This window comes from Schistocerca gregaria, chromosome 3 (assembly GCF_023897955.1).
Source record: "Schistocerca gregaria isolate iqSchGreg1 chromosome 3, iqSchGreg1.2, whole genome shotgun sequence".
Classification (NCBI taxonomy): domain Eukaryota; kingdom Metazoa; phylum Arthropoda; class Insecta; order Orthoptera; family Acrididae; genus Schistocerca; species Schistocerca gregaria.
This window is the reverse complement of record NC_064922.1, coordinates 21,242,833-21,262,734: the sequence shown is the minus strand read 5'-3', so window position 1 is coordinate 21,262,734 and position 19,902 is coordinate 21,242,833. Positions and strand designations below refer to the sequence as shown.

At 49.6% G+C, this 19,902-nt stretch overlaps 13 non-coding genes across 13 annotated transcripts; all 13 read right to left on the bottom strand.

The window, feature by feature from the left end:
* Positions 1-1,854: 1,854 nt before the first annotated feature.
* Positions 1,855-1,928, bottom strand: Trnaa-agc (transfer RNA alanine (anticodon AGC)). Its single transcript has one exon. It is a non-coding gene; the product is annotated as a tRNA-Ala (tRNA).
* A 1,386-nt stretch (positions 1,929-3,314) lies between these two features.
* Positions 3,315-3,388, bottom strand: Trnaa-agc (transfer RNA alanine (anticodon AGC)). The gene has a single exon. It is a non-coding gene; the product is annotated as a tRNA-Ala (tRNA).
* A 1,406-nt stretch (positions 3,389-4,794) lies between these two features.
* Trnaa-agc (transfer RNA alanine (anticodon AGC)) lies at positions 4,795-4,868 on the bottom strand. The gene has a single exon. It is a non-coding gene; the product is annotated as a tRNA-Ala (tRNA).
* A 1,387-nt stretch (positions 4,869-6,255) lies between these two features.
* Positions 6,256-6,328, bottom strand: Trnaa-agc (transfer RNA alanine (anticodon AGC)). Its single transcript has one exon. It is a non-coding gene; the product is annotated as a tRNA-Ala (tRNA).
* Positions 6,329-7,721: 1,393 nt separating this feature from the next.
* Positions 7,722-7,798, bottom strand: Trnaa-agc (transfer RNA alanine (anticodon AGC)). The gene has a single exon. It is a non-coding gene; the product is annotated as a tRNA-Ala (tRNA).
* Positions 7,799-9,192: 1,394 nt separating this feature from the next.
* On the bottom strand, positions 9,193-9,269 carry Trnaa-agc (transfer RNA alanine (anticodon AGC)). The gene has a single exon. It is a non-coding gene; the product is annotated as a tRNA-Ala (tRNA).
* Positions 9,270-10,654: 1,385 nt separating this feature from the next.
* On the bottom strand, positions 10,655-10,728 carry Trnaa-agc (transfer RNA alanine (anticodon AGC)). The gene has a single exon. It is a non-coding gene; the product is annotated as a tRNA-Ala (tRNA).
* A 1,397-nt stretch (positions 10,729-12,125) lies between these two features.
* Trnaa-agc (transfer RNA alanine (anticodon AGC)) lies at positions 12,126-12,198 on the bottom strand. The gene has a single exon. It is a non-coding gene; the product is annotated as a tRNA-Ala (tRNA).
* A 1,405-nt stretch (positions 12,199-13,603) lies between these two features.
* On the bottom strand, positions 13,604-13,677 carry Trnaa-agc (transfer RNA alanine (anticodon AGC)). The gene has a single exon. It is a non-coding gene; the product is annotated as a tRNA-Ala (tRNA).
* Positions 13,678-15,065: 1,388 nt separating this feature from the next.
* Trnaa-agc (transfer RNA alanine (anticodon AGC)) lies at positions 15,066-15,139 on the bottom strand. Its single transcript has one exon. It is a non-coding gene; the product is annotated as a tRNA-Ala (tRNA).
* Positions 15,140-16,536: 1,397 nt separating this feature from the next.
* On the bottom strand, positions 16,537-16,610 carry Trnaa-agc (transfer RNA alanine (anticodon AGC)). Its single transcript has one exon. It is a non-coding gene; the product is annotated as a tRNA-Ala (tRNA).
* A 1,397-nt stretch (positions 16,611-18,007) lies between these two features.
* On the bottom strand, positions 18,008-18,081 carry Trnaa-agc (transfer RNA alanine (anticodon AGC)). The gene has a single exon. It is a non-coding gene; the product is annotated as a tRNA-Ala (tRNA).
* Positions 18,082-19,478: 1,397 nt separating this feature from the next.
* On the bottom strand, positions 19,479-19,552 carry Trnaa-agc (transfer RNA alanine (anticodon AGC)). The gene has a single exon. It is a non-coding gene; the product is annotated as a tRNA-Ala (tRNA).
* Positions 19,553-19,902: the final 350 nt, after the last annotated feature.

Sequence of the window (19,902 nt, the reverse complement as noted above, 5' to 3'; positions counted from 1 at the left end):
CGCCAAAGCGAATGAGCACATTTCGCCTACGGCTTAGGCCGCTCTTCTAGTGTGGCTGCCCTGTGTCTGCAGGCAGCGAGGGGCTGCAAGCTTCCTGTGTTCGCACCTATATCACCTGTGCTTCCTTGTCAGAGACAGACTATCGCAAACCATACAACTCACTCCATGAATTGATTGCTACGGCATCTGTTATCAGCAGTCACAACCAGCAACACCAGTAGCAGCCGACTGCACGCAAAGAATGGGAACGTGCAATGGGATTTACGTGAAATCGGCGCAATTGTGGATGCTAATCGTTCGCTTGTATCTGCCTACACACCTCTGCCGGTTGGGAATTATTCCACTTGCGTGGCAAGGTGCGCATGTAGGTGTGTTAAAAATTCTGGAGGCGCTGGGTATCGATCCCAGTACCTCTCGCACGCTAAGCGAGCGCTCTACCATCTGAGGTACGCCCACCCCCCCGATAAATAGTAGTGCTACATACAGTCATATCAACGTCACAGTCCCTTGCACACCCATTATTCCGCAGACAAACACTACTCTCTATGTATCAGTGAGGGTGTCTTTCAGGTTTCGTGCATTCTGTATCGAATCGTAGTTGGCCACAATGAAAGTGGCACGCATAACGTCGAAAATAGAGTTCAGACACCGCTCTGAGTAAGACCAACGTGTTGTCCACCTCTAGACTTCAATGACGTTAAGCCGTGATACCTAAGACAGATCTGCACTCGATGACACCACGATAACAGCCGGTCCCCACACTTACATCTTGCTCTCCTTATGACAGTATACATCATATCAGTCTGTGACGCTGGTTTTGCAACTTCTTGCGTGCGTTTATGTTCGCTGCGACCAACACTTACCATGCACTGACCACAAAACATGGAGGAGCCGGGGCTTGAAACCGAGACCGTTCACACGCTAAGCGAACGATCTGCCAACTGAGCTACAGCTACACACACGACCAAGCCTGGCTATTCTCCATTGTTTGCGACTCTGATGTGCACGGACACGATGGTTGGTTGGTTTGTAGCGGCGAAGGTACCAGAATACAAAGGCGCGGACACGTTCATATACACAAGAGTTCCAAGTAGTTTCGATGCTCTGGTATTACGAATGCAAATTCCGTCTGTTTTGAACGTCTTAAATTGAAAGGGCGGTCACAAATTGGTCCATTTCACTCCTTGTCCACAATCACACAGCACCTGAGGTAACAAGCACATCTCAAGCCCCATTGTGCTCTCCATTGTTCATGCCAACTCAGTGCCTCGCTCTTTGCTACTGTGTCAAACTCTTGTCGTCCAACTGCAAAACACTGGGACACAACAAGTTTCCGCTTCCCCTTTGCACTGATCGTACTACGAAACGCTCCCCAAACTTGGCAATCACCCATGCAGATGACTTTTCCGACTTTACACGACGCTCACGCAACGCTCACGCTAGTGACAGCCTTATTTATAGTTCGACGTCGCGCCAAAGCGAATGAGCACATTTCGCCTACGGCTTAGGCCGCTCTTCTAGTGTGGCTGCCCTGTGTCTGCAGGCAGCGAGGGGCTGCAAGCTTTCTGTGTTCGCACCTATATCACCTGTGCTTCCTTGTCAGAGACAGACTATCGCAAAACATACAACTCACTCCATGAATTGATTGCTACGGCATCTGTTATCAGCAGTCACAACCAGCAACACCAGTAGCAGCCGACTGCACGCAAAGAATGGGAACGTGCAGTGGGATTTACGTGAAATCGGCGCAATTGTGGATGCTAATCGTTCGCTTGTATCTAACTACACACCTCTGCCGGTTGGGAATTATTCCACTTGCATCGCAAGGTGCGCATGTAGGTGTGTTAAAAATTCTGGAGGCGCTGGGTATCGATCCCAGTACCTCTCGCACGCTAAGCGAGCGCTCTACCATCTGAGCTACGCCCACCCCCCCGATAACTAGTAGTGCTACATACAGTCATATCAACGTCACAGACCCTTGCACTCCCATTATTCCGCAGACAAACACGAATCTCTATGTATCAGTGAGGGTGTCTTTCAGGTTTCGTGCATTCTGTATCGAATCGTAGTTGGCCACAATGAAAGTGGCACGCATAACGTCGAAAATAGAGTTCAGACACCGCTCTGAGTAAGACGAACGTGTTGTCCACCTCTAGACTTCAATGACGTTAAGCCGTGATACCTAAGACAGATCTGCACTCGATGACACCACGGTAACAGCCGGTCCCCACACTTACATCTTGCTCTCCTTATGACAGTATACATCATATCAGTCTGTGACGCTGGTTTTGCAACTTCCTGCGTGCGTTTATGTTCGCTGCGACCAACACTTACCATGCACTGACCACAAAACATGGAGGAGCCGGGGCTTGAAACCGAGACCGTTCACACGCTAAGCGAACGATCTGCCAACTGAGCTACAGCTACACACACGACCAAGCCTGGCTATTCTCCATTGTTTGCGACTCTGATGTGCACGGACACGATGGTTGGTTGGTTTGTAGCGGCGAAGGTACCAGAATACAAAGGCGCGGACACGTTCATATACACAAGAGTTCCAAGTAGTTTCGATGCTCTGGTATTACGAATGCAAATTCCGTCTGTTTTGAACGTCTTAAATTGAAAGGGCGGTCACAAATTGGTCCATTTCACTCCTTGTCCACAATCACACAGCACCTGAGGTAACAAGCACATCTCAAGCCCCATTGTGCTCTCCATTGTTCATGCCAACTCAGTGCCTCGCTCTTTGCTACTGTGTCAAACTCTTGTCGTCCAACTGCAAAACACTGGGACACAACAAGTTTCCGCTTCCCCTTTGCACTGATCGTACTACGAAACGCTCCCCAAACTTGGCAATCACCCATGCAGATGACTTTTCCGACTTTACACGACGCTCACGCTAGTGACAGCCTTATTTATAGTTCGACGTCGCGCCAAAGCGAATGAGCACATTTCGCCTACGGCTTAGGCCGCTCTTCTAGTGTGGCTGCCCTGTGTCTGCAGGCAGCGAGGGGCTGCAAGCTTTCTGTGTTCGCACCTATATCACCTGTGCTTCCTTGTCAGAGACAGACTATCGCAAAACATACAACTCTCTCCATGAATTGATTGCTACGGCATCTGTTATCAGCAGTCACAACCAGCAACACCAGTAGCAGCCGACTGCACGCAAAGAATGGGAACGTGCAGTGGGATATACGTGAAATCGGCGCAATTGTGGATGCTAATCGTTCGCTTGTATCTGCCTACACACCTCTGCCGGTTGGGAATTATTCCACTTGCATGGCAAGGTGCGCATGTAGGTGTGTTAAGAGTTCTGGAGACGCTGGGTATCGATCCCAGTACCTCTCGCACGCTAAGCGAGCGCTCTACCATCTGAGCTACGCCCACCCCCCCCCCCCCCCCGATAACTAGTAGTGCTACATACAGTCATATCAACGTCACAGACCGTTGCACTCCCATTATTCCGCAAACAAACACTACTCTCTATGTATCAGTGAGGGTGTCTTTCAGGTTTCGTGCATTCTGTATCGAATCGTAGTTGGCCACAATGAAAGTGGCACGCATAACGTCGAAAATAGAGTTCAGACACCGCTCTGAGTAAGACCAACGTGTTGTCCACCTCTAGACTTCAATGACGTTAAGCCGTGATACCTAAGACAGATCTGCACTCGATGACACCACGATAACAGCCGGTCCCCACACTTACATCTTGCTCTCCTTATGACAGTATACATCATATCAGTCTGTGACGCTGGTTTTGCAACTTCCTGCGTGCGTTTATGTTCGCTGCGACCAACACTTACCATGCACTGACCACAAAACATGGAGGAGCCGGGGCTTGAAACCGAGACCGTTCACACGCTAAGCGAATGATCTGCCAACTGAGCTACAGCTACACACACGACCAAGCCTGGCTATTCTCCATTGTTTGCGACTCTGATGTGCACGGACACGATGGTTGGTTGGTTTGTAGCGGCTAAGGTACCAGAATACAAAGGCGCGGACACGTTCATATACACAAGAGTTCCAAGTAGTTTCGATGCTCTGGTATTACGAATGCAAATTCCGTCTGTTTTGAACGTCTTAAATTGAAAGGGCGGTCACAAATTGGTCCATTTCACTCCTTGTCCACAATCACACAGCACCTGAGGTAACAAGCACATCTCAAGCCCCATTGTGCTCTCCATTGTTCATGCCAACTCAGTGCCTCGCTCTTTGCTACTGTGTCAAACTCTTGTCGTCCAACTGCAAAACACTGGGACACAACAAGTTTCCGCTTCCCCTTTGCACTGATCGTACTACGAAACGCTCCCCAAACTTGGCAATCACCCATGCAGATGACTTTTCCGACTTTACACGACGCTCACGCAACGCTCACGCTAGTAACAGCCTTATTTATAGTTCGACGTCGCGCCAAAGCGAATGAGCACATTTCGCCTACGGCTTAGGCCGCTCTTCTAGTGTGGCTGCCCTGTGTCTGCAGGCAGCGAGGGGCTGCAAGCTTTCTGTGTTCGCACCTATATCACCTGTGCTTCCTTGTCAGAGACAGACTATCGCAAAACATACAACTCACTCCATGAATTGATTGCTACGGCATCTGTTATCAGCAGTCACAACCAGCAACACCAGTAGCAGCCGACTGCACGCAAAGAATGGGAACGTGCAGTGGGATTTACGTGAAATCGGCGCAATTGTATATGCTAATCGTTCGCTTGTATCTGCCTACACACCTCTGCCGGTTGGGAATTATTCCACTTGCATCGCAAGGTGCGCATGTAGGTGTGTTAAAAATTCTGGAGGCGCTGGGTATCGATCCCAGTACCTCTCGCACGCTAAGCGAGCGCTCTACCATCTGAGCTACGCCCACCCCCTCGGTAACTAGTAGTGCTACATACAGTCATATCAACGTCACAGACCCTTGCACTCCCATTATTCCGCAGACAAACACTACTCTCTATGTATCAGTGAGGGTGTCTTTCAGGTTTCGTGCATTCTGTATCGAATCGTAGTTGGCCACAATGAAAGTGGCACGCATAACGTCGAAAATAGAGTTCAGACACCGCTCTGAGTAAGACGAACGTGTTGTCCACCTCTAGACTTCAATGACGTTAAGCCGTGATACCTAAGACAGATCTGCACTCGATGACACCACGATAACAGCCGGTCCCCACACTTACATCTTGCTCTCCTTATGACAGTATACATCATATCAGTCTGTGACGCTGGTTTTGCAACTTCCTGCGTGCGTTTTATGTTCGCTGCGACCAACACTTACCATGCACTGACCACAAAACATGGAGGAGCCGGGGCTTGAAACCGAGACCGTTCACACGCTAAGCGAACGATCTGCCAACTGAGCTACAGCTACACACACGACCAAGCCTGGCTATTCTCCATTGTTTGCGACTCTGATGTGCACGGACACGATGGTTGGTTGGTTTGTAGCGGCGAAGGTACCAGAATACAAAGGCGCGGACACGTTCATATACACAAGAGTTCCAAGTAGTTTCGATGCTCTGGTATTACGAATGCAAATTCCGTCTGTTTTGAACGTCTTAAATTGAAAGGGCGGTCACAAATTGGTCCATTTCACTCCTTGTCCACAATCACACAGCACCTGAGGTAACAAGCACATCTCAAGCCCCATTGTGCTCTCCATTGTTCATGCCAACTCAGTGCCTCGCTCTTTGCTACTGTGTCAAACTCTTGTCGTCCAACTGCAAAACACTGGGACACAACAAGTTTCCGCTTCCCCTTTGCACTGATCGTACTACGAAACGCTCCCCAAACTTGGCAATCACCCATGCAGATGACTTTTCCGACTTTACACGACGCTCACGCTAGTGACAGCCTTATTTATAGTTCGACGTCGCGCCAAAGCGAATGAGCACATTTCGCCTACGGCTTAGGCCGCTCTTCTAGTGTGGCTGCCCTGTGTCTGCGGGCAGCGAGGGGCTGCAAGCTTTCTGTGTTCGCACCTATATCACCTGTGCTTCCTTGTCAGAGACAGACTATCGCAAAACATACAACTCACTCCATGAATTGATTGCTACGGCATCTGTTATCAGCAGTCACAACCAGCAACACCAGTAGCAGCCGACTGCACGCAAAGAATGGGAACGTGCAGTGGGATTTACGTGAAATCGGCGCAATTGTGGATGCTAATCGTTCGCTTGTATCTGCCTACACACCTCTGCCGGTTGGGAATTATTCCACTTGCATCGCAAGGTGCGCATGTAGGTGTGTTAAGAATTCTGGAGACGCTGGGTATCGATCCCAGTACCTCTCGCACGCTAAGCGAGCGCTCTACCATCTGAGCTACGCCCCCCCCCCCCCCCCCGATAACTAGTAGTGCTACATACAGTCATATCAACGTCACAGACCCTTGCACTCCCATTATTCCGCAGACAAACACTACTCTCTATGTATCAGTGAGGGTGTCTTTCAGGTTTCGTGCATTCTGTATCGAATCGTAGTTGGCCACAATGAAAGTGGCACGCATAACGTCGAAAATAGAGTTCAGACACCGCTCTGAGTAAGACGAACGTGTTGTCCACCTCTAGACTTCAATGACGTTAAGCCGTGATACCTAAGACAGATCTGCACTCGATGACACCACGATAACAGCCGGTCCCCACACTTACATCTTGCTCTCCTTATGACAGTATACATCATATCAGTCTGTGACGCTGGTTTTGCAACTTCCTGCCTGCGTTTATGTTCGCTGCGACCAACACTTACCATGCACTGACCACAAAACATGGAGGAGCCGGGGCTTGAAACCGAGACCGTTCACACGCTAAGCGAACGATCTGCCAACTGAGCTACAGCTACACACACGACCAAGCCTGGCTATTCTCCATTGTTTGCGACTCTGATGTGCACGGACACGATGGTTGGTTGGTTTGTAGCGGCGAAGGTACCAGAATACAAAGGCGCGGACACGTTCATATACACAAGAGTTCCAAGTAGTTTCGATGCTCTGGTATTACGAATGCAAATTCCGTCTGTTTTGAACGTCTTAAATTGAAAGGGCGGTCACAAATTGGTCCATTTCACTCCTTGTCCACAATCACACAGCACCTGAGGTAACAAGCACATCTCAAGCCCCATTGTGCTCTCCATTGTTCATGCCAACTCAGTGCCTCGCTCTTTGCTACTGTGTCAAACTCTTGTCGTCCAACTGCAAAACACTGGGACACAACAAGTTTCCGCTTCCCCTTTGCACTGATCGTACTACGAAACGCTCCCCAAACTTGGCAATCACCCATGCAGATGACTTTTCCGACTTTACACGACGCTCACGCTAGTGACAGCCTTATTTATAGTTCGACGTCGCGCCAAAGCGAATGAGCACATTTCGCCTACGGCTTAGGCCGCTCTTCTAGTGTGGCTGCCCTGTGTCTGCAGGCAGCGAGGGGCTGCAAGCTTTCTGTGTTCGCACCTATATCACCTGTGCTTCCTTGTCAGAGACAGACTATCGCAAAACATACAACTCACTCCATGAATTGATTGCTACGGCATCTGTTATCAGCAGTCACAACCAGCAACACCAGTAGCAGCCGACTGCACGCAAAGAATGGGAACGTGCAGTGGGATTTACGTGAAATCGGCGCAATTGTATATGCTAATCGTTCGCTTGTATCTGCCTACACACCTCTGCCGGTTGGGAATTATTCCACTTGCATCGCAAGGTGCGCATGTAGGTGTGTTAAAAATTCTGGAGGCGCTGGGTATCGATCCCAGTACCTCTCGCACGCTAAGCGAGCGCTCTACCATCTGAGCTACGCCCAACCCCCCAACAACTAGTAGTGCTACATACAGTCATATCAACGTCACAGACCCTTGCACTCCCATTATTCCGCAGACAAACACTACTCTCTATGTATCAGTGAGGGTGTCTTTCAGGTTTCGTGCATTCTGTATCGAATCGTAGTTGGCCACAATGAAAGTGGCACGCATAACGTCGAAAATAGAGTTCAGACACCGCTCTGAGTAAGACGAACGTGTTGTCCACCTCTAGACTTCAATGACGTTAAGCCGTGATACCTAAGACAGATCTGCACTCGATGACACCACGATAACAGCCGGTCCCCACACTTACATCTTGCTCTCCTTATGACAGTATACATCATATCAGTCTGTGACGCTGGTTTTGCAACTTCCTGCGTGCGTTTATGTTCGCTGCGACCAACACTTACCATGCACTGACCACAAAACATGGAGGAGCCGGGGCTTGAAACCGAGACCGTTCACACGCTAAGCGAACGATCTGCCAACTGAGCTACAGCTACACACACGACCAAGCCTGGCTATTCTCCATTGTTTGCGACTCTGATGTGCACGGACACGATGGTTGGTTGGTTTGTAGCGGCGAAGGTACCAGAATACAAAGGCGCGGACACGTTCATATACACAAGAGTTCCAAGTAGTTTCGATGCTCTGGTATTACGAATGCAAATTCCGTCTGTTTTGAACGTCTTAAATTGAAAGGGCGGTCACAAATTGGTCCATTTCACTCCTTGTCCACAATCACACAGCACCTGAGGTAACAAGCACATCTCAAGCCCCATTGTGCTCTCCATTGTTCATGCCAACTCAGTGCCTCGCTCTTTGCTACTGTGTCAAACTCTTGTCGTCCAACTGCAAAACACTGGGACACAACAAGTTTCCGCTTCCCCTTTGCACTGATCGTACTACGAAACGCTCCCCAAACTTGGCAATCACCCATGCAGATGACTTTTCCGACTTTACACGACGCTCACGCAACGCTCACGCTAGTGACAGCCTTATTTATAGTTCGACGTCGCGCCAAAGCGAATGAGCACATTTCGCCTACGGCTTAGGCCGCTCTTCTAGTGTGGCTGCCCTGTGTCTGCAGGCAGCGAGGGGCTGCAAGCTTTCTGTGTTCGCACCTATATCACCTGTGCTTCCTTGTCAGAGACAGACTATCGCAAAACATACAACTCACTCCATGAATTGATTGCTACGGCATCTGTTATCAGCAGTCACAACCAGCAACACCAGTAGCAGCCGACTGCACGCAAAGAATGGGAACGTGCAGTGGGATTTACGTGAAATCGGCGCAATTGTATATGCTAATCGTTCGCTTGTATCTGCCTACACACCTCTGCCGGTTGGGAATTATTCCACTTGCATCGCAAGGTGCGCATGTAGGTGTGTTAAAAATTCTGGAGGCGCTGGGTATCGATCCCAGTACCTCTCGCACGCTAAGCGAGCGCTCTACCATCTGAGCTACGCCCAACCCCCCAACAACTAGTAGTGCTACATACAGTCATATCAACGTCACAGACCCTTGCACTCCCATTATTCCGCAGACAAACACTACTCTCTATGTATCAGTGAGGGTGTCTTTCAGGTTTCGTGCATTCTGTATCGAATCGTAGTTGGCCACAATGAAAGTGGCACGCATAACGTCGAAAATAGAGTTCAGACACCGCTCTGAGTAAGACGAACGTGTTGTCCACCTCTAGACTTCAATGACGTTAAGCCGTGATACCTAAGACAGATCTGCACTCGATGACACCACGATAACAGCCGGTCCCCACACTTACATCTTGCTCTCCTTATGACAGTATACATCATATCAGTCTGTGACGCTGGTTTTGCAACTTCCTGCGTGCGTTTATGTTCGCTGCGACCAACACTTACCATGCACTGACCACAAAACATGGAGGAGCCGGGGCTTGAAACCGAGACCGTTCACACGCTAAGCGAACGATCTGCCAACTGAGCTACAGCTACACACACGACCAAGCCTGGCTATTCTCCATTGTTTGCGACTCTGATGTGCACGGACACGATGGTTGGTTGGTTTGTAGCGGCGAAGGTACCAGAATACAAAGGCGCGGACACGTTCATATACACAAGAGTTCCAAGTAGTTTCGATGCTCTGGTATTACGAATGCAAATTCCGTCTGTTTTGAACGTCTTAAATTGAAAGGGCGGTCACAAATTGGTCCATTTCACTCCTTGTCCACAATCACACAGCACCTGAGGTAACAAGCACATCTCAAGCCCCATTGTGCTCTCCATTGTTCATGCCAACTCAGTGCCTCGCTCTTTGCTACTGTGTCAAACTCTTGTCGTCCAACTGCAAAACACTGGGACACAACAAGTTTCCGCTTCCCCTTTGCACTGATCGTACTACGAAACGCTCCCCAAACTTGGCAATCACCCATGCAGATGACTTTACACGACGCTCACGCAACGCTCACGCTAGTGACAGCCTTATTTATAGTTCGACGTCGCGCCAAAGCGAATGAGCACATTTCGCCTACGGCTTAGGCCGCTCTTCTAGTGTGGCTGCCCTGTGTCTGCAGGCAGCGAGGGGCTGCAAGCTTTCTGTGTTCGCACCTATATCACCTGTGCTTCCTTGTCAGAGACAGACTATCGCAAAACATACAACTCACTCCATGAATTGATTGCTACGGCATCTGTTATCAGCAGTCACAACCAGCAACACCAGTAGCAGCCGACTGCACGCAAAGAATGGGAACGTGCAGTGGGATTTACGTGAAATCGGCGCAATTGTGGATGCTAATCGTTCGCTTGTATCTGCCTACACACCTCTGCCGGTTGGGAATTATTCCACTTGCATCGCAAGGTGCGCATGTAGGTGTGTTAAGAATTCTGGAGACGCTGGGTATCGATCCCAGTACCTCTCGCACGCTAAGCGAGCGCTCTACCACCTGAGCTACGCCCACCCCCCCGGTAACTAGTAGTGCTACATACAGTCATATCAACGTCACAGACCCTTGCACTCCCATTATTCCGCAGACAAACACTACTCTCTATGTATCAGTGAGGGTGTCTTTCAGGTTTCGTGCATTCTGTATCGAATCGTAGTTGGCCACAATGAAAGTGGCACGCATAACGTCGAAAATAGAGTTCAGACACCGCTCTGAGTAAGACGAACGTGTTGTCCACCTCTAGACTTCAATGACGTTAAGCCGTGATACCTAAGACAGATCTGCACTCGATGACACCACGATAACAGCCGGTCCCCACACTTACATCTTGCTCTCCTTATGACAGTATACATCATATCAGTCTGTGACGCTGGTTTTGCAACTTCCTGCGTGCGTTTATGTTCGCTGCGACCAACACTTACCATGCACTGACCACAAAACATGGAGGAGCCGGGGCTTGAAACCGAGACCGTTCACACGCTAAGCGAACGATCTGCCAACTGAGCTACAGCTACACACACGACCAAGCCTGGCTATTCTCCATTCTTTGCGACTCTGATGTGCACGGACACGATGGTTGGTTGGTTTGTAGCGGCGAAGGTACCAGAATACAAAGGCGCGGACACGTTCATATACACAAGAGTTCCAAGTAGTTTCGATGCTCTGGTATTACGAATGCAAATTACGTCTGCTTTGAACGTCTTAAATTGAAAGGGCGGTCACAAATTGGTCCATTTCACTCCTTGTCCACAATCACACAGCACCTGAGGTAACAAGCACATCTCAAGCCCCATTGTGCTCTCCATTGTTCATGCCAACTCAGTGCCTCGCTCTTTGCTACTGTGTCAAACTCTTGTCGTCCAACTGCAAAACACTGGGACACAACAAGTTTCCGCTTCCCCTTTGCACTGATCGTACTACGAAACGCTCCCCAAACTTGGCAATCACCCATGCAGATGACTTTTCCGACTTTACACGACGCTCACGCAACGCTCACGCTAGTGACAGCCTTATTTATAGTTCGACGTCGCGCCAAAGCGAATGAGCACATTTCGCCTACGGCTTAGGCCGCTCTTCTAGTGTGGCTGCCCTGTGTCTGCAGGCAGCGAGGGGCTGCAAGCTTCCTGTGTTCGCACCTATATCACCTGTGCTTCCTTGTCAGAGACAGACTATCGCAAAACATACAACTCACTCCATGAATTGATTGCTACGGCATCTGTTATCAGCAGTCACAACCAGCAACACCAGTAGCAGCCGACTGCACGCAAAGAATGGGAACGTGCAGTGGGATTTACGTGAAATCGGCGCAATTGTGGATGCTAATCGTTCGCTTGTATCTGCCTAGACACCTCTGCCGGTTGGGAATTATTCCACTTGCATGGCAAGGTGCGCATGTAGGTGTGTTAAAAATTCTGGAGGCGCTGGGTATCAATCCCAGTACCTCTCGCACGCTAAGCGAGCGCTCTACCATCTGAGCTACGCCCCCCCCCCCCCCCCCCGATAACTAGTAGTGCTACATACAGTCATATCAACGTCACAGACCCTTGCACTCCCATTATTCCGCAGACAAACACTACTCTCTATGTATCAGTGAGGGTGTCTTTCAGGTTTCGTGCATTCTGTATCGAATCGTAGTTGGCCACAATGAAAGTGGCACGCATAACGTCGAAAATAGAGTTCAGACACCGCTCTGAGTAAGACGAACGTGTTGTCCACCTCTAGACTTCAATGACGTTAAGCCGTGATACCTAAGACAGATCTGCACTCGATGACACCACGATAACAGCCGGTCCCCACACTTACATCTTGCTCTCCTTATGACAGTATACATCATATCAGTCTGTGACGCTGGTTTTGCAACTTCCTGCGTGCGTTTATGTTCGCTGCGACCAACACTTACCATGCACTGACCACAAAACATGGAGGAGCCGGGGCTTGAAACCGAGACCGTTCACACGCTAAGCGAACGATCTGCCAACTGAGCTACAGCTACACACACGACCAAGCCTGGCTATTCTCCATTGTTTGCGACTCTGATGTGCACGGACACGATGGTTGGTTGGTTTGTAGCGGCGAAGGTACCAGAATACAAAGGCGCGGACACGTTCATATACACAAGAGTTCCAAGTAGTTTCGATGCTCTGGTATTACGAATGCAAATTACGTCTGCTTTGAACGTCTTAAATTGAAAGGGCGGTCACAAATTGGTCCATTTCACTCCTTGTCCACAATCACACAGCACCTGAGGTAACAAGCACATCTCAAGCCCCATTGTGCTCTCCATTGTTCATGCCAACTCAGTGCCTCGCTCTTTGCTACTGTGTCAAACTCTTGTCGTCCAACTGCAAAACACTGGGACACAACAAGTTTCCGCTTCCCCTTTGCACTGATCGTACTACGAAACGCTCCCCAAACTTGGCAATCACCCATGCAGATGACTTTTCCGACTTTACACGACGCTCACGCAACGCTCACGCTAGTGACAGCCTTATTTATAGTTCGACGTCGCGCCAAAGCGAATGAGCACATTTCGCCTACGGCTTAGGCCGCTCTTCTAGTGTGGCTGCCCTGTGTCTGCAGGCAGCGAGGGGCTGCAAGCTTCCTGTGTTCGCACCTATATCACCTGTGCTTCCTTGTCAGAGACAGACTATCGCAAAACATACAACTCACTCCATGAATTGATTGCTACGGCATCTGTTATCAGCAGTCACAACCAGCAACACCAGTAGCAGCCGACTGCACGCAAAGAATGGGAACGTGCAGTGGGATTTACGTGAAATCGGCGCAATTGTGGATGCTAATCGTTCGCTTGTATCTGCCTAGACACCTCTGCCGGTTGGGAATTATTCCACTTGCATCGCAAGGTGCGCATGTAGGTGTGTTAAAAATTCTGGAGGCGCTGGGTATCGATCCCAGTACCTCTCGCACGCTAAGCGAGCGCTCTACCATCTGAGCTACGCCCACCCCCCCGGTAACTAGTAGTGCTACATACAGTCATATCAACGTCACAGACCCTTGCACTCCCATTATTCCGCAGACAAACACTACTCTCTATGTATCAGTGAGGGTGTCTTTCAGGTTTCGTGCATTCTGTATCGAATCGTAGTTGGCCACAATGAAAGTGGCACGCATAACGTCGAAAATAGAGTTCAGACACCGCTCTGAGTAAGACGAACGTGTTGTCCACCTCTAGACTTCAATGACGTTAAGCCGTGATACCTAAGACAGATCTGCACTCGATGACACCACGATAACAGCCGGTCCCCACACTTACATCTTGCTCTCCTTATGACAGTATACATCATATCAGTCTGTGACGCTGGTTTTGCAACTTCCTGCGTGCGTTTATGTTCGCTGCGACCAACACTTACCATGCACTGACCACAAAACATGGAGGAGCCGGGGCTTGAAACCGAGACCGTTCACACGCTAAGCGAACGATCTGCCAACTGAGCTACAGCTACACACACGACCAAGCCTGGCTATTCTCCATTGTTTGCGACTCTGATGTGCACGGACACGATGGTTGGTTGGTTTGTAGCGGCGAAGGTACCAGAATACAAAGGCGCGGACACGTTCATATACACAAGAGTTCCAAGTAGTTTCGATGCTCTGGTATTACGAATGCAAATTCCGTCTGTTTTGAACGTCTTAAATTGAAAGGGCGGTCACAAATTGGTCCATTTCACTCCTTGTCCACAATCACACAGCACCTGAGGTAACAAGCACATCTCAAGCCCCATTGTGCTCTCCATTGTTCATGCCAACTCAGTGCCTCGCTCTTTGCTACTGTGTCAAACTCTTGTCGTCCAACTGCAAAACACTGGGACACAACAAGTTTCCGCTTCCCCTTTGCACTGATCGTACTACGAAACGCTCCCCAAACTTGGCAATCACCCATGCAGATGACTTTACACGACGCTCACGCAACGCTCACGCTAGTGACAGCCTTATTTATAGTTCGACGTCGCGCCAAAGCGAATGAGCACATTTCGCCTACGGCTTAGGCCGCTCTTCTAGTGTGGCTGCCCTGTGTCTGCAGGCAGCGAGGGGCTGCAAGCTTTCTGTGTTCGCACCTATATCACCTGTGCTTCCTTGTCAGAGACAGACTATCGCAAAACATACAACTCACTCCATGAATTGATTGCTACGGCATCTGTTATCAGCAGTCACAACCAGCAACACCAGTAGCAGCCGACTGCACGCAAAGAATGGGAACGTGCAGTGGGATTTACGTGAAATCGGCGCAATTGTGGATGCTAATCGTTCGCTTGTATCTGCCTACACACCTCTGCCGGTTGGGAATTATTCCACTTGCATCGCAAGGTGCGCATGTAGGTGTGTTAAGAATTCTGGAGACGCTGGGTATCGATCCCAGTACCTCTCGCACGCTAAGCGAGCGCTCTACCACCTGAGCTACGCCCACCCCCCCGGTAACTAGTAGTGCTACATACAGTCATATCAACGTCACAGACCCTTGCACTCCCATTATTCCGCAGACAAACACTACTCTCTATGTATCAGTGAGGGTGTCTTTCAGGTTTCGTGCATTCTGTATCGAATCGTAGTTGGCCACAATGAAAGTGGCACGCATAACGTCGAAAATAGAGTTCAGACACCGCTCTGAGTAAGACGAACGTGTTGTCCACCTCTAGACTTCAATGACGTTAAGCCGTGATACCTAAGACAGATCTGCACTCGATGACACCACGATAACAGCCGGTCCCCACACTTACATCTTGCTCTCCTTATGACAGTATACATCATATCAGTCTGTGACGCTGGTTTTGCAACTTCCTGCGTGCGTTTATGTTCGCCGCGACCAACACTTACCATGCACTGACCACAAAACATGGAGGAGCCGGGGCTTGAAACCGAGACCGTTCACACGCTAAGCGAACGATCTGCCAACTGAGCTACAGCTACACACACGACCAAGCCTGGCTATTCTCCATTCTTTGCGACTCTGATGTGCACGGACACGATGGTTGGTTGGTTTGTAGCGGCGAAGGTACCAGAATACAAAGGCGCGGACACGTTCATATACACAAGAGTTCCAAGTAGTTTCGATGCTCTGGTATTACGAATGCAAATTACGTCTGCTTTGAACGTCTTAAATTGAAAGGGCGGTCACAAATTGGTCCATTTCACTCCTTGTCCACAATCACACAGCACCTGAGGTAACAAGCACATCTCAAGCCCCATTGTGCTCTCCATTGTTCATGCCAACTCAGTGCCTCGCTCTTTGCTACTGTGTCAAACTCTTGTCGTCCAACTGCAAAACACTGGGACACAACAAGTTTCCGCTTCCCCTTTGCACTGATCGTACTACGAAACGCTCCCCAAACTTGGCAATCACCCATGCAGATGACTTTTCCGACTTTACACGACGCTCACGCAACGCTCACGCTAGTGACAGCCTTATTTATAGTTCGACGTCGCGCCAAAGCGAATGAGCACATTTCGCCTACGGCTTAGGCCGCTCTTCTAGTGTGGCTGCCCTGTGTCTGCAGGCAGCGAGGGGCTGCAAGCTTCCTGTGTTCGCACCTATATCACCTGTGCTTCCTTGTCAGAGACAGACTATCGCAAAACATACAACTCACTCCATGAATTGATTGCTACGGCATCTGTTATCAGCAGTCACAACCAGCAACACCAGTAGCAGCCGACTGCACGCAAAGAATGGGAACGTGCAGTGGGATTTACGTGAAATCGGCGCAATTGTGGATGCTAATCGTTCGCTTGTATCTGCCTAGACACCTCTGCCGGTTGGGAATTATTCCACTTGCATCGCAAGGTGCGCATGTAGGTGTGTTAAAAATTCTGGAGGCGCTGGGTATCGATCCCAGTACCTCTCGCACGCTAAGCGAGCGCTCTACCATCTGAGCTACGCCCACCCCCCCGGTAACTAGTAGTGCTACATACAGTCATATCAACGTCACAGACCCTTGCACTCCCATTATTCCGCAGACAAACACTACTCTCTATGTATCAGTGAGGGTGTCTTTCAGGTTTCGTGCATTCTGTATCGAATCGTAGTTGGCCACAATGAAAGTGGCACGCATAACGTCGAAAATAGAGTTCAGACACCGCTCTGAGTAAGACGAACGTGTTGTCCACCTCTAGACTTCAATGACGTTAAGCCGTGATACCTAAGACAGATCTGCACTCGATGACACCACGATAACAGCCGGTCCCCACACTTACATCTTGCTCTCCTTATGACAGTATACATCATATCAGTCTGTGACGCTGGTTTTGCAACTTCCTGCGTGCGTTTATGTTCGCTGCGACCAACACTTACCATGCACTGACCACAAAACATGGAGGAGCCGGGGCTTGAAACCGAGACCGTTCACACGCTAAGCGAACGATCTGCCAACTGAGCTACAGCTACACACACGACCAAGCCTGGCTATTCTCCATTCTTTGCGACTCTGATGTGCACGGACACGATGGTTGGTTGGTTTGTAGCGGCGAAGGTACCAGAATACAAAGGCGCGGACACGTTCATATACACAAGAGTTCCAAGTAGTTTCGATGCTCTGGTATTACGAATGCAAATTACGTCTGCTTTGAACGTCTTAAATTGAAAGGGCGGTCACAAATTGGTCCATTTCACTCCTTGTCCACAATCACACAGCACCTGAGGTAACAAGCACATCTCAAGCCCCATTGTGCTCTCCATTGTTCATGCCAACTCAGTGCCTCGCTCTTTGCTACTGTGTCAAACTCTTGTCGTCCAACTGCAAAACACTGGGACACAACAAGTTTCCGCTTCCCCTTTGCACTGATCGTACTACGAAACGCTCCCCAAACTTGGCAATCACCCATGCAGATGACTTTTCCGACTTTACACGACGCTCACGCAACGCTCACGCTAGTGACAGCCTTATTTATAGTTCGACGTCGCGCCAAAGCGAATGAGCACATTTCGCCTACGGCTTAGGCCGCTCTTCTAGTGTGGCTGCCCTGTGTCTGCAAGCAGCGAGGGGCTGCAAGCTTCCTGTGTTCGCACCTATATCACCTGTGCTTCCTTGTCAGAGACAGACTATCGCAAAACATACAACTCACTCCATGAATTGATTGCTACGGCATCTGTTATCAGCAGTCACAACCAGCAACACCAGTAGCAGCCGACTGCACGCAAAGAATGGGAACGTGCAGTGGGATTTACGTGAAATCGGCGCAATTGTGGATGCTAATCGTTCGCTTGTATCTGCCTACACACCTCTGCCGGTTGGGAATTATTCCACTTGCATCGCAAGGTGCGCATGTAGGTGTGTTAAAAATTCTGGAGGCGCTGGGTATCGATCCCAGTACCTCTCGCACGCTAAGCGAGCGCTCTACCACCTGAGCTACGCCCACCCCCCCGGTAACTAGTAGTGCTACATACAGTCATATCAACGTCACAGACCCTTGCACTCCCATTATTCCGCAGACAAACACTACTCTCTATGTATCAGTGAGGGTGTCTTTCAGGTTTCGTGCATTCTGTATCGAATCGTAGTTGGCCACAATGAAAGTGGCACGCATAACGTCGAAAATAGAGTTCAGACACCGCTCTGAGTAAGACGAACGTGTTGTCCACCTCTAGACTTCAATGACGTTAAGCCGTGATACCTAAGACAGATCTGCACTCGATGACACCACGATAACAGCCGGTCCCCACACTTACATCTTGCTCTCCTTATGACAGTATACATCATATCAGTCTGTGACGCTGGTTTTGCAACTTCTTGCGTGCGTTTATGTTCGCTGCGACCAACACTTACCATGCACTGACCACAAAACATGGAGGAGCCGGGGCTTGAAACCGAGACCGTTCACACGCTAAGCGAACGATCTGCCAACTGAGCTACAGCTACACACACGACCAAGCCTGGCTATTCTCCATTCTTTGCGACTCTGATGTGCACGGACACGATGGTTGGTTCGTTTGTAGCGGCGAAGGTACCAGAATACAAAGGCGCGGACACGTTCATATACACAAGAGTTCCAAGTAGTTTCGATGCTCTGGTATTACGAATGCAAATTCCGTCTGTTTTGAACGTCTTAAATTGAAAGGGCGGTCACAAATTGGTCCATTTCACTCCTTGTCCACAATCACACAGCACCTGAGGTAACAAGCACATCTCAAGCCCCATTGTGCTCTCCATTGTTCATGCCAACTCAGTGCCTCGCTCTTTGCTACTGTGTCAAACTCTTGTCGTCCAACTGCAAAACACTGGGACACAACAAGTTTCCGCTTCCCCTTTGCACTGATCGTACTACGAAACGCTCCCCAAACTTGGCAATCACCCATGCAGATGACTTTTCCGACTTTACACGACGCTCACGCAACGCTCACGCTAGTGACAGCCTTATTTATAGTTCGACGTCGCGCCAAAGCGAATGAGCACATTTCGCGTACGGCTTAGGCCGCTCTTCTAGTGTGGCTGCCCTGTGTCTGCAGGCAGCGAGGGGCTGCAAGCTTTCTGTGTTCGCACCTATATCACCTGTGCTTCCTTGTCAGAGACAGACTATCGCAAAACATACAACTCACTCCATGAATTGATTGCTACGGCATCTGTTATCAGCAGTCACAACCAGCAACACCAGTAGCAGCCGACTGCACGCAAAGAATGGGAACGTGCAGTGGGATTTACGTGAAATCGGCGCAATTGTGGATGCTAATCGTTCGCTTGTATCTGCCTACACACCTCTGCCGGTTGGGAATTATTCCACTTGCATCGCAAGGTGCGCATGTAGGTGTGTTAAGAATTCTGGAGACGCTGGGTATCGATCCCAGTACCTCTCGCACGCTAAGCGAGCGCTCTACCACCTGAGCTACGCCCACCCCCCCGGTAACTAGTAGTGCTACATACAGTCATATCAACGTCACAGACCCTTGCACTCCCATTATTCCGCAGACAAACACTACTCTCTATGTATCAGTGAGGGTGTCTTTCAGGTTTCGTGCATTCTGTATCGAATCGTAGTTGGCCACAATGAAAGTGGCACGCATAACGTCGAAAATAGAGTTCAGACACCGCTCTGCGTAAGACGAACGTGTTGTCCACCTCTAGACTTCAATGACGTTAAGCCGTGATACCTAAGACAGATCTGCACTCGATGACACCACGATAACAGCCGGTCCCCACACTTACATCTTGCTCTCCTTATGACAGTATACATCATATCAGTCTGT